Raw genomic sequence first — 13724 nt, 5'->3', positions numbered from 1 at the left:
ACCTCCTTGCCTTGTTTGTCCTTCCCAAATGCATCACCTCACATTTACGTTGATTGAATTTTGTTTGCTCCGATCACCCTATCTGACCAACCAATACTAACCCCTGTGGAAACAGATGTCTCATCACAAAAACAGTTCTCAACCATCATCCTTTGTTTTCTGCCATTCAGTTAGTTCTGGATCATATTTGCCATATTTCCTTGGATCTCAAGTGTTCTTCCCTTTAGTTCATAGGACCCTTTCAAGAGCTTTGCTGAAGTTCACGTAGATTATATGAAATACATTGATGTCATCTACGCACCTACTTACCTCTTCAAAAAATTCAATCAAGTGGTCATACATGACTTTGCTTGAACTAAACTCCGCTGAATGTTTTTGAATAATCCCTGCCTTTCCAAATCCAGATACATTCTGTACCTTGGGAATGCTTCCAATAGCTTCCCCACCATTGATATTAATATGACAGGCCTGCAGTTTCCTGGTTTATCCCTTGCTCCCTTATTAAATTACCGTGTCACATTGGGTGTCCTCCAGTCCTCTGGCACCTCTCCTGTGGCAACTGAAAATTATATCCAGCATCACTCACTGAACGAGCACATCATCAGTTGATGACTGGCCTGAATCCTGTCTTGATTGAAAGGATGAGGACCACATATTGTCACTGAATCATGAAAAATTGCAGTACAGAGTAGGTAGTTCTGCAGTGCTGAAAAAAAGCTCTCCAGTCTAATCCCAAGTTCCAGCCACTTGTCCTGTTACGCTGGGAGTTACAATAGCTCCACTGTACAATGGAATAATTTTGAAATGTGACATACGTTTCTGCTTTTGCTTCCCTTTCAGACAGTGAGTTCCCGAACCAAAAACTCTCTGAGTGAAGTCATTACTAAATTTTTACGCTAATCCTTTCCATTACTTTGGATCTCTACCTCCTGGTGACTGACCTCTGTCAATGAATTAGGTTATTGCTCTCCTGTTGGTCTAGGGACATCATGACTTTATGACCGCCTCTGTTCCAGTGAAATCAGCTCAAACCTATCCAAATTTTCCAGATTGTTAAAACTCTTCACTGTGAACTTCATCCTGATAAATCTCCACTGTGCACTCTCATACAGTCACATCCTTCCTGCCAGCGTTTTTGTTACAGATCAAGAATAACTGCTCTCTAACCTCCCATTGGCTTCAATGTTATGAAGACTGACAGTTCTAACCTGTCAGTATTTGAAAAATACTTACAAATGATGTGACAAGTTTTACTTAGTTTTTGATGTGATCCTCTTTTACATAGTCCACCTGAGGTGATGGAGAAAAGCTTTTGATGAATATTAAGTCGGGGCTTTTAGCCTTGACGTGTTTCCATCTTGGCTTTAAATATTGCATCTTGTGGTTTTAACACTAGATAACGAAACTCACAATAACACATTGTTGTTTGCTGACTTCATGCACAAAGCATGGATACCAATCAGATTAAATTTGATTATATTTGATTTATTGTCATGTGTACCTAAATAGAATGAAAAGCTTTTTTTTTAAGTGCAGTACAGGCAGATCGTAGTAAGCAAGGACATACAGATCATAAGGTGGAAAATAAAACTGAGACAGACAAAACTGTTTACGTCATACAGTAATGGCAGTAAGCATGATCAGTATTAGCAACATCAAAATTATTTGAAGTTAGAGAATGCATTTATCAGTCTAATAACAGCAGAGAAGCTGTTCTTGAACCTGCCTGTTGAATGTGTTCAAGCTTCTGTATCTTCTGCCTGACAGAAGAGATTTTAGGCGATCATTACCGGGGTGGGTAAGGTTTTTGAAGATGTTGGCAGCCTTTTTGCTGTAATACGTGGCAGTGGACTCCATGGATGGAAAGTTGGTTTCTGTGATAGTCTGGGCTGTGTACAACCACCTTCTGTAGTTTCTTAAGTCTTGAGCAGAGCAGTTGCCATACCAGGCTGTTGTGCACCCAGACAGTATGCTTTCATTGGGGCATCTGTAGAAGTTGGTGAGGATCTTTATGAATATGTCAAATTTCCTGAGCCATCTGAGGAAGAAATGGCACTATTATACCTTCTTAACTGTCATATCTACATGGGCAGTCCATGACAGATTGTTGGTTATTGTCACTGAGTAACTTGATGCGATGTCCCCTCTCAACCTCTGCTCCATTGATGTAGATGGGGGCATGTTCTCCTCCTTTCTTTCTGAAGTCAGTGATAAGTTCTTTAGTTTTTCCAAAATTGAGAGTCTGTTATCATTGCACCACATAAACAAGCACTCTATTTCCTTCTGTATTGTGACTCATCATTGTTTGATATCCATCCTACCACGAGAAGAGAGATGATTCAGACCTCTCAGCTCTAATAATACAGAAGAATAGTTCATTCATCCAGAGAAAAGCCAAGAGAAATTATATCATCTATGATTTGTCATTAAAAATCCAAAAATGGAACAGTCACTAACGGCATAGCAATTTGTCTGCTCCTTCCCTGGTGATGTCAAGATCTCAGTTGAGTGGGTGAAACAAAGTCCGTTTCTTTGACAGGTCCCTTAATGTTAAATCTGAGCTCAGTTACTGGATTACTAACATCAGAATGAGTACACTCAATTTGTCGGCATAACCATGGCTCAGTCTTGACATGACCGACAGCAACAAAAGCAGCAGAATCCAATATTGGTCATCACCTGTGAACTTGCTGATGTCTCAAAAGGTGGGATGAGTGAATGAATGCCTTCCCACACTGACAGCAGGTGAATGGTCTTTTCCCACTGTGAACATGCTAGGGTGTCACTAGGGTAGATGACATGATGAATCCCTTCCCACACACATAGCATCTGAATGGCCTCTCCTGATGGTGAACCCACGGGTATGTCAGCAGGTCACTTGTGGTCTTATAACTTTTCTTTCATTCACAACATTTGAAAAACCTTTTATTAGAATGAATGATTTGGTGTTTGGAGAAGTTGGAGGATCAAGTTAAGATTTTTATACACAATGAGCAGGTGAACAGCCTCTCTCCTGTGTGAACTCGCTGGTCTCTTACTAGTTCACTCCTGGTTTTATAAAACATAGAACATTGCAGCGCAGAACAGGTCCTTCGACCCTTAATGCTGCGCCGACCTGTGAACTATTCTCAGCTCGTCCCCCTGCACTATCTCATCATCATCCATGTGCTTATCCAAGGATTGGTTAAATCTCCATAATGTGGCTGAGTTAACTACATTGGCAGGTAGGGCATTCCACGCCCTTACCACTCTCTGAGTGAAGAACCTGCCTCTGTCTTAAGTCTATCACCCCTTGGTTTGTAGTAATGCCCCCTTGTACAAGTTGACGTTGTCATTCTAGGAAAAAGACTCTCACTGTCTACTCTATCTAATCCTCTGATCATGTTGTGTGTCTCTATCAAATCCCCTCTTAGCCTTCTTCTTTCCAGTGAGAACAGACCCAAGTCTCTCAGCCTTTCCTCATAAGACCTTCCCACCAGGCCAGGCATCCTGGTAAATTTCCTCTGCACCTTTTCCAATGCTTCCACGGCTTTGCCGAAATATGGAGACCAGAACTGTACACAATATTCCAAGTGTGGCCGCACTAGCGTCTTGTATAGTTGCGCATGATATTGTGGCTCCGGAACTCAATCCCTCTACCAGTGAAACCTAACACACCGTATACCTTCTTAACAGCACTGTCAACTTGTGTGGCAACTTCCAGGGATCTATGTAAATGGACTCCAAAATCCCTCTGCACATCCACACTACCAAGACATCCAGAACATTTGAAACATCTTTTATCAGAGTAGCCATGTGTGAACCCCTTCAGACCCCTACAGACAATGCAAGTGAATGGCTTCTCCTAGTCTTTTTGTGTTCATGTTTAATAAAACTGTGTGAGTGTTTAGTTTCCCACTGTAAGAACAACTGAAGTGTCTGCCAGTCTGGGGCTTGACCAGATCTATAGAGATTTTAAGACTGTCTGTATTGTCCAAACGATTAAACAGCCTGTGAGCAATGTGATCTTGCTGATGTTTCTGCAGATTAGGTGACTGAGTGAATCCCTTCCCACAACAGAGCAAGTGAATGGTCTTACCCCAGTGATGCATTTCTAGCAAGAATGGATAAATGAATCCCTTCCCACACCCCCCACATTTTCAGGGTTTCTCTGTAGTGAGGGTATCCTTGTATCACGGTTAGTGTGGTGCTGGAAAAGCACAGCAGGTCAGGCAGCATGCAAGGAGCAAGAAAATCGATGTTTTGGGCAAAAGCCCTTCATCAGGAATAGAGGAATCCTCTGTTCCTGATGAAGGGCTTTTGCTCGAAATGTCAATTTTCTTGCTCCTCAGATGCCGCCTGACCTGCTGTGCTTTTCCAGCACCACTCTAATCTAGACTCTGGTTTCCAGCATCTGCAGTCCTTGTTTTTACCTATCCTTGTGTCACTTCAGGTTGAATATCACTTGAAACCTTAAGCAAACATACAGAATGGGTACATTATTTTTCCCTGTTTGGAATAGGACTACTATTTTATGTTCTACTGACTCTGGAAGTGCTTAAAACTCATTTCACTAACAATTCACTTAAACAGTCACTCAGTCCATGTAATTGTTTAATGTTCTATCCACAGCCAATTCACTGCAACACTCTCAATCACGCTCTATAACTAGTTAAAACTCTTTACTGGAGCACTCTGAATCAGTCACACTTTCACCCAGATGTGACTGTGTCTTGATGTCTTTCTAGTCATGGTGATGTTTGATTATGTTTCCCCTTAGACAGAATAGATAATTATTTCTGCTTCAACAGTAAAAAGCTGATGATGTTCAGGCCATAATGAACTGATGGTCTCTATCAGATCTTGATGTCTGATTTAAATTTCCCATCTGTCTGGATAATGAAGTTCAGAAAATTATCATTGAAAGTGCAGGACAGACATTCAGACTGAATTTGTTTTATTTTGCTGGAACATTCTTATCTTGCTGGTTTCCCCAAACACAAGGTGAATTCCAACTAAAAAGAGAAAACCTGTTCTTCATGTTTATATGAGACTGTGCCATCTTAAATACTGACTGATGTGGAAGAGATTAAGTGTAAAGGTGCACATCACTTGCTCCCTCTCCAAAGCCATCTCAGCATAAACAAGGGTACAGAAGATAGACAGACCTTGAATGAATTGCAGAAAAGGACATTTAGTGGAACATCTAACAGCCACACTGATGAGTGCACACCATTCGAGTCTGTGACACCAACTCTGTTTCAGGACATAAACAAATATATAAACTTGGAGGAAAATAAGAAGTGAACAGTGGCTGGATGAACAGAAGTTTATGAAACTTAGTTGTCAAAAACTCTGACAATGGTCACTGGAATTTATACGTTAACTTTTTTTCTCTCTATGAATGTGGCCAGACCTGCTTAATTTCTGCAGCATTTTATCAACTTTGTTTCAGAATCGGTCTTTTCTTTTACACGTCATTACTGTCAGTTGGAGTGTGAAACCTCAGAAGAGTCATTTCTCTTCTCTACCTTATCAATAACATGTGCAGCTCAATGAACAAGTTGTCTCCATTCTGAAGCAAGCTCCTTCCAGCCATCCTAATGATTTCCCTTTACAACGTAAGAGTCCACACATGCATCTTGCTGCGCGCCCAATGAGAAAGTGTCTCAGGGCCTACCACTAAAAAGAAGCCCAGAACCTTTGTCCGTTTGGAGCAAATAGTAGATTATGAGGTTAATGGTTTACACAAGGTGACCACGAAGCCTCCTTCTCCAACCTGCAAATCCATCACTCCATCCGCCCCCGCATCATCTCACCGTTTGCAGATCCGAGAAAAGATGGTTGGTCCATCACCATGAGCCGTTCAGCGCATGTTCCCTACAGTGATCGGCACTGCGCTAGCCCACTACTCTCCTGTTGTGTGGATAGGAGACATACCGAACTATGGTGAATGCTGGGTAAGCAGACCACCATGCATTTGGTTGTTGTTACTTCTCAGTGACGGTTTGGACGAGATTCTCAAATTTAAAAACAAACTGCAAATCCCCAATTTTACTGCAAATCTCCAATTTGTATGGCTGTTCACGTCTTACAAGAAGGAGAATCAGAACTGCTGTAGAATTAAGCATTTACAACAGAACAGAATCTGCAATCTTGAGTCTTTGATAAAATCAGTGTCCCAGGGTTTGATAAGAACGAAGGAACCGCAGCAAACACACATAACTCTTTTAAAAAATCAACACTGGAAACGTGTGCAATATACATTCCACTAATTTAAACTTGCCAAGTTGGTGTATTTGGAGCTGGAAAATGTAATACTTTCACACATATATCTGAGGGGTCACTGTGCTACTTCTTCAGTTGATAGGATGTGTCAGAATGCCGTTCCACAATCAGAGGTGGAAATCGTCTCCCTGATGGCACTGCACACATTGCTTTCAGGTTAATAGAAGATAAAATACTCTTGATGTTGGAAAAATGTGTTAAAGAGACGAAATACTGGAGAAACTCAGCAGGTCAGGAAATATCTTTGGGGACAGAAATAAAGTTAACATTTTGAGTCCGATGTAACTCTCTGTCCGACCTATGGAGTTTCACTAGCATTTTCTCTTTATATTGGAGTTCAGTATGGCATAGCAAAGGTGTCATGCCACAGCTAGGATCAATAACAACAGTGAACAAGTATACAATAGTCTTTAATACTATAAAAAACTTCCTCAATATTCACATGCCATTGACACACCTTATTATCATATTTGCAAAGAACTTTGGGGGTGATAGGACAGATTAAGGGAGTTGTTGAGTAAAGTAATCTAGATCGTGGGTTTCATAAACAGTTGTTTTGAGAATAACAGCAAGAAGACTTAGTGAACATTTAGAAAACTTTGGTTTGGCCAAAGCTTGATTGCATCAACTTCTGGCCCCAAATAATCAGGAAATATGTGAAGTTTTTGTATAGTGACAGAAGAGATTTATCAGTATGGATTCAGCAAGGAATGTCGGAGAAATTTGACTGATGTGAATGACATTTATGATACATTGAAATAAAGTAGAGAAAAAGTTCCCATTCACTCATTGGATAAGAGCTAAGAGTGCTGCTACTGAACCACAAAGACTTAACTCTTCATTACCTATTATCAGTCTGTTCACATGCATTATTACACACCACTGGAGCAGGGTGGGGATTGAACTGGGGCTCCTTGAAACACTTAACTGTAAGTAAATAATAGAAATTTAGAGCAAGCGACCTTCAGTGTTGTGGAATATCTTTTTTTCCTCTTTTATTCTCCCAAGCTGCAATTTCTTGCCTCACACTACACTCAAAACAGTGACCATTAATTTCTCACTTTTTAAAATGAGTTTGTACACGTGTGTGTTGAAAGGGATGGGGAGAAGGGGGGATTCATTTGAAGCTGTGGGACTTTTGCCTAAGTTTCGACTTACGTTGAAATTGTAAAACATGCTACCAGAGCTGCAGTATTGTTTCCAGTTCTGGGGTTAACATTTGGATATAATTTAAGATATTGGGTTGAATGGAGGTTCTTGATTTATTCATTCGTGTTATCTGTCACTGGTTGGGTCAGCATTTATTGCTGGTCCCCAGTTGTTCTGGAGGAGGTGATGTTGAAGTATCTTCTTGAAATGTTGTCGTCGTTAGATTGTAGGAATACCCACAAACTGTTGGGAAGGGGTGCCCGGATTTTGACCTAGTAACACTAAAGGAATGTTGATCTAGTTACTTGTGTGTGGTTTGTCGGAAAGTTTACGTGTTTGTTGCCATTGTCCTTGTGGTGGAGGTCACGGTTTGGAACGTACTGTCAAAGGAGTTTGGATTTCTTACAGTGCAGCTTGTTGATGTGGCAAATCTGCCACTTTGCAACAAAGGCAAATACTTAAGGGCAGTAGCCAGTTTAATTTCTTTAAAATTTAAAAACGGAGCTACTCTGAGGAATTTTACTGAAATGTAATTTCTAAACTGCTGGTTTGACAAAAGGAAGTTTATTTCCTACAGAAAGCACACCAGTTCAGTTCAGAACAGAGTTGTGCGACAAAATTGGTTGGTTTGACGAAGGATGAGCGCTGGGAAAGCTGGTGATTGTCAATAAACTGCTGGGACCAGAACCTGCGGTCACGTACTCTTCTGACTGACCAGGAACGGGGCGGCTCCGTCCAGCAGCCAGTGGGAACGAACTAAGGGGCGCGGTGGGACTGGTAGCCAATGGGATTATATGAGGGGCGGGGAGGGCTCAGCAGCCATTTGGAGTGAATGAGGGTCGGATCTGTCCAACAACCAATGGGAATCAATAAGGTGGTGGGTCTGTTCAGCATGCAATGGGAATGAAAAAGGGGAGGGTGTGTCCAACAATTAATAGAAGTGAATTTCGGGCTTGGACGGGCCTTGCAACCAATGGGAGTGAACGAGGGTCGGATCTGTTCAGAAACCAATGTCGGGGCGGGCCTCCCCAGCATCCAATGGGGGTGAGGGGGTGGGTCTGTTCTGCAACCAATGGGAGTGAGTGAGGAGCGGGCTTCACAGCGAATGGGCGTGAGAGAGGGGTGGACATAAGTATCATGTGTCCTTGGTAAAAACAAGGACTGAAGATGCTAGAAACCAGAGTCTAGAATGGTGCTGGAAAAGCACAGCAGTTCATGCAGCATCCGAGGAGCAGGAAAATCGACGTTTTGGGCAAAAGCCCTGGCTCAGTGGTTAGCACTGTTGCCTCACAGTGGCAGGGACCCGGGTTGGATTCCAGCCTCGGGTGACTGTGTGTAGTTTGCACATTGTTCATGTAGAGTGGTGGCCTAAAGTTTTTATCGCTGGATTCTTAACCAAGACACTCAGGCAATATTCCGGGGACCCAGGATCAAATCCTGCTACGACAGATGGTGGAATTTGAATTGAATAAATGTTGCTCTTTTCCTGCTGAAGGGCTTTTGCAATCTGCACTGACAGTAATGGATTTTTTAAATACAAATTGTTTGCAGCACATTAAAAGCGGAAGATTTGCAGACAGGAAACTCAGAAACACATCTCATTCGGGGACAACTCGATTCATCACTTTCGAATATCCTACACCTTTTGTGTAGAAGTTTCAGGTTTGTTTCCCCATTTCTTTGTGTAAGATTTTTTTTCACACATGCTGATGGAGAAGGCAAAATCGTGAAGGGATTAGAAAACTTTACAAGAGAAAATTCCAAAATTCTGCTTCCCCCTCTGTAACTGGATCCTTTGATTTCCTGACTGAACTATAGGTGACAACACCTCATCCACACTAATCCTGAACACTGGAATCCTGCAAGGCTGTGTATCAAGCCCTTTACTATAGTCCTTGTACACTCCTGACTGTGGAGCCAAATTCAGCCTTAACTCCATTTCCAAATTTGCTGATGACACCACCATAGTGGGATGGATCTCAAACAAAAATGACAGAGTATAGACAGTTTTATTGTCTTTACACAATGCCACTATATTTCCCTCTAGTCAGCAAAATGAAGAAGCTAGTCATTGATTCAGGAAAGGGAGTAGAGGACACATCCCCATCAGGATCAATTGTGCTGATGTGGAGGTATAGGTACAGAAGTTTGAGGACTTGTACCAACAGATTCTCAACAAACCAATCTCTCATATATTCGAGTTTGTATTTATTTGCATTGTTTCTGTACCTGTAATGCTATTATGCATTCTGTTTTGTTACCCTGATCCTGATGTACTTATGAAAGATACTATTTGGTTAGCATGTGATACAATACTTTTGCTGTATCTCAGTACATGTGACAATTATTATCAGATCAAAGATTTGCCTTAAAGTGCAGGTGGGTATACCAGGAGCAACATTGAGCATTCCTAAAAATGAGGTGTCAACCTGGTGAAGTGACAAAACCCTCACTCAATGAAACTGACCTAAGCTCCTCAGACCAGTCACATCTAATCGTGAATTGTGATGGACAATTTAAACAACTTAGTTCAGGTTCCACCAATATCCCCATCCTCAATGATGAGGCTGTCCAGTAAAACAATGTAAGAGATAAAACTGAAGACTGAGGAAGAAGAGGTTTGTATGACTCCAAGATTACACAGCAGTTAAATGGGGGAGGTGAGCCAGGACTGTGTTATAATATTAATGTATAGAGATAACACAGGAATGGATGAGAGTTTCAGCAGCAGGTGAGCTGAGATGAAGGTGGAGTCAGATGAAGTTACTGAGGTGAAAATAGTCGGTCTTGGTGATGATGAAGTTATGTGATTGGATGCTTGACTTTGTTGAAAAACTTTGCCATGGTTATGAACAGTCTGATTCAGTTTCGACATTTATTAGGGAGAGAGAGATGGAGGCAGTGGCAGGACCCTGTCTATATCGAACAGCAGTGTCCCAGTTGGATATTCTGATAATCAAACCACTTCCATGGTTGCTTTTTGAAAGTATCAGCCCCACACATTTTAAGATTCACTTACCTTAATTTCACAACCTGCCACCCATGTTTTTGTAGGTTCGCACTCATTCCCATTTTTTCTGTTTGGTATCAATTCCACAGGAATTTAGAATGAGAGGATTGACAGTCACAAATCTCCAAACCAAGCATTACATCGGTATCTGATGGAACCAGGAAGCATATTGAGATGTGATCATCATTGGGTTTTGAACGTGATAGGAAAGAGCACTGTTTACAGTGGAGAGAAACTGTACATGGGGAAAAAGCTCCAGCCAATCTTCTGACCTCTCAGGCACTAAAATGGAGAAGCCATGGAAATGTAAGGCCTGTGGGAAGGGATTCACTTCCCCGTCGAAGCTGGAAATTCATCAGCGCAGTCACACTGGGGAGAGGCCATTCACCTGCTCCAAGTGTGGGAAGGGATTTACCCAGTTACCTCACCTACTGACACATCAGCGAGTTCACACTGGGGAGAGACCTTTTAAATGCTCCCATTGTTGGAAAGGATTCACTCAATTAGGTCATCTACTGACACACCAGCGAGTTCACACAGATGAGAAACCATTCATCTGCAGTGAGTGTGGAAAGAATTTCAAGCATTCTGACAGCCTGATTACACACCAGCGAGTTCACACTGGAGAGAGGCCATTCTCTTGCTCTGACTGTGGAAAGGGATTCAGTCAGTTAGGTACCCTGTTGACACACCAACGAGTCCACACTGGGGAGAGGCCATTCATCTGCTCCATGTGTTGGAAGGGATTCACTACTTCATCCCACCTGCGGAGACACCAGCGAGCTCACCAGTGACACTCAGCACTGGATTCTGCTGTTGATAGGAGGGTAAGATACCACATGGAATTGCTCACCATGAAGATGATAGTACTGTATATAAAAGATGCACAAAATACTTACAACTGTCAAATCCTGCAAACATGCCAAGACCTATCAAGAAGTGTTTCTATCAATGAGAGCACTTTCTTCAACAGTGTGCCATCTGCAATGTTGAACCCTGAGTAATCGAACTGAATTTGTTTTCTGTTGTGTGCATGGGGGTATTTGTGAATACTAGATGAGCTGGCATGGTGCGTGATGGGGGAATGATGCTAAATGGATGTAAGCATTACATTAGTGTAGCAGGTGAGGGTGAATGTGGGTAGGGAGAGGGTTAAAATCAATTAGGTATTGCATGACATGGATGAAGTGCAGGCAAAATGATGGGGTGAGTGATGGAGCATGGTTTCTGTTTTATTGCTTCATTTAATTTTTGGTCATGGTGTTGGAATGCAGGACATGCTGTCTGCCCCAGGCCTCCTTGGGAGCTGGTGACCTCCTCCATTGTTCCTGAGTCATTTCCCTATTGATCCTACTGCCTCCAGACTGACAATGGACAGTGTGATGGCCAGAATTAACGGGCAGATTCACAGCGCCAGGAATTCTCTCCGTATGCTAGGCATGACAATACGAATCCCGGCCGTCGGGGGGGTTACTTTCTACTGATGCTCATGATTCCTATCATTAGGCTGGAGTTTAATCTTCTGGATCTGTAGCAGTTTAAAATCTCCAGTCAGAAAATGCTGATGAAATTCCTTGTAATTCCCCTTTCTCTCTGTTTGTAGGCACTGACTTTGTCAGGACTGCAATGACACTTGTAAAGTTAACCTAGAAATGTGGTTCATGCAACACACTCTTAGATACTGAAGGAATTGTTTAAATTGAAGGTACACTCATATATATGCCAGAATAAATACAAATCTAAAGAATGAAACCATTATTCAATTTGCAAGACCATCAGTTTCAAAACGTCTGTGCTTTTGATGTAGTGTTCAAAATTACAAAACTGGAGTTAGCAGTCTGGAATTCCTTTGTGGGAGTCCCATTAAATTTCCCTCGAATGACATCTGAGAAATATGCATTCAATTTTACTGTTTCCATGAAAGGATGTTGATTGCTTGTACAGATTTCCTGCTGCTGTTTACAGGCAAGAAGCTTCATGGTCATTGCTTGGAGTTAGAGATTTAGATTTCAACTGCAGTTGTTGTTTGAAGTCTCATTGTCCATTTAACCATGAGCTATTTCAAAATTGTTGAAGGGAGTTGAGGTCAACACTATTGGAGTCGTGAAAAAGTTTGCTTTTTGGTCAGTGTGGTTAGCGGGAATGGAGCCATTAAAACTTGACCATCTGTCTGTGGCAGTTTATAACACAATAGTTCAACATTCCAGTCCCTTTGGCAGGTACATGAGATGTAGGTATTCCAGCTAACTTTAACTTCAGAAAACATTTCTGAAAAGTTGTCATTAGGTCCAGTCCTATAATTATAGAAGACATATATGATGATATAATGTTCAACAATCACTGAGTATCTCTGTATTAATTTTTTTTACGATCTATTTTTGACAGTGTATATGCAGAAAGGAACTGCACCAATGCTGATTTCCAGAAGACTCCACGACAAATATTCTTCCACCTGTAAAACATCAATTTTTGACTTCTTCCTGTCATTCAGTCACTTCTATATTTACGTTGTTGCTGTCTCTTTTGTTTCAGGAATTCTGACCTTGTTCACAAGTCTGTTGTGTGGCACTGTCTCATGCTTTTTGGAAGCTGGTATGTGCCACATTAGCACTCACTGCAACACTTTCTGTTAGCTCTTCAAAGCGCTCAAGCAAATTAGATGAAATTGATTTTGCCGAAATAAATTCCCTTAATTAAACTGCAATTGTCCATGCGGGTGTTAATAATGTTTGGAATTATTGTGTGTTTCTAAAAGTTTCTCAACCCAAGTAAACCTGACTGGCTTGTAGCAGCGAGGTTAATCTTTGCACTATTATTTCACAACTAAGGCATAATGTTTTTCAATCCTTCAATCCTCCAACACCACTCTGAAATGAAAGAACATTGATATATTATGACAAACATAATGTGCAATTTCAGCTCCCCCTTTCCTCAGTTGGGCTGCATCTCAACCAGTCAGTGCCTTATGAAAGGATGGACAACCTATCCAATACCTCCTAATAATAAATGATAAACCCAGCAATTAAGTGTACAATCACTGTAGTTATTTGTGAATTTGCAGGTGGGCTGACTAAGTATGTCCCTTCCCATATGAGGAGCAGTTGAATGGGCACTCCCCAGTGTGAACCCTCAGGTTTATAGTGTGGTGAGATGAAACCTTGAACCCAGTGTCACAGTGAGAGCACTTGAGTGCTGTCTCCTCAGTGTGAATATGCTGGTGTGTCCATTAGGGTGGATGCCTGAGTGAATCTCTTCCCACACTTGGAGTGGATAAATGGTCTCTCCTCAGTGTGAATAC

General features: G+C 41.7%; 1 protein-coding gene across 4 annotated transcripts in view; it reads left to right on the top strand.

The window, feature by feature from the left end:
- Positions 1–13124, top strand: part of LOC140487181 (uncharacterized) — a 45643-nt gene extending 32519 nt beyond the window's left edge. For 3 of the 4 annotated variants that reach the window (XR_011962721.1, XR_011962723.1, XR_011962724.1), the window contains exon 3: positions 12812–13124. The gene's annotated coding sequence lies outside the window, so the exon portion shown is untranslated. Of the gene's footprint in view, positions 1–8967; positions 9079–12811 lie in introns of all 4 variants that reach the window. The other variant, XR_011962722.1, reaches the window with a different exon arrangement.
- The last annotated feature ends 600 nt before the right edge of the window (positions 13125–13724 follow it).

This window comes from Chiloscyllium punctatum, chromosome 16 (genome assembly GCF_047496795.1).
Source record: "Chiloscyllium punctatum isolate Juve2018m chromosome 16, sChiPun1.3, whole genome shotgun sequence".
NCBI classification, from domain to species: domain Eukaryota; kingdom Metazoa; phylum Chordata; class Chondrichthyes; order Orectolobiformes; family Hemiscylliidae; genus Chiloscyllium; species Chiloscyllium punctatum.
This window is presented reverse-complemented; position numbering and strand designations above follow the sequence as displayed.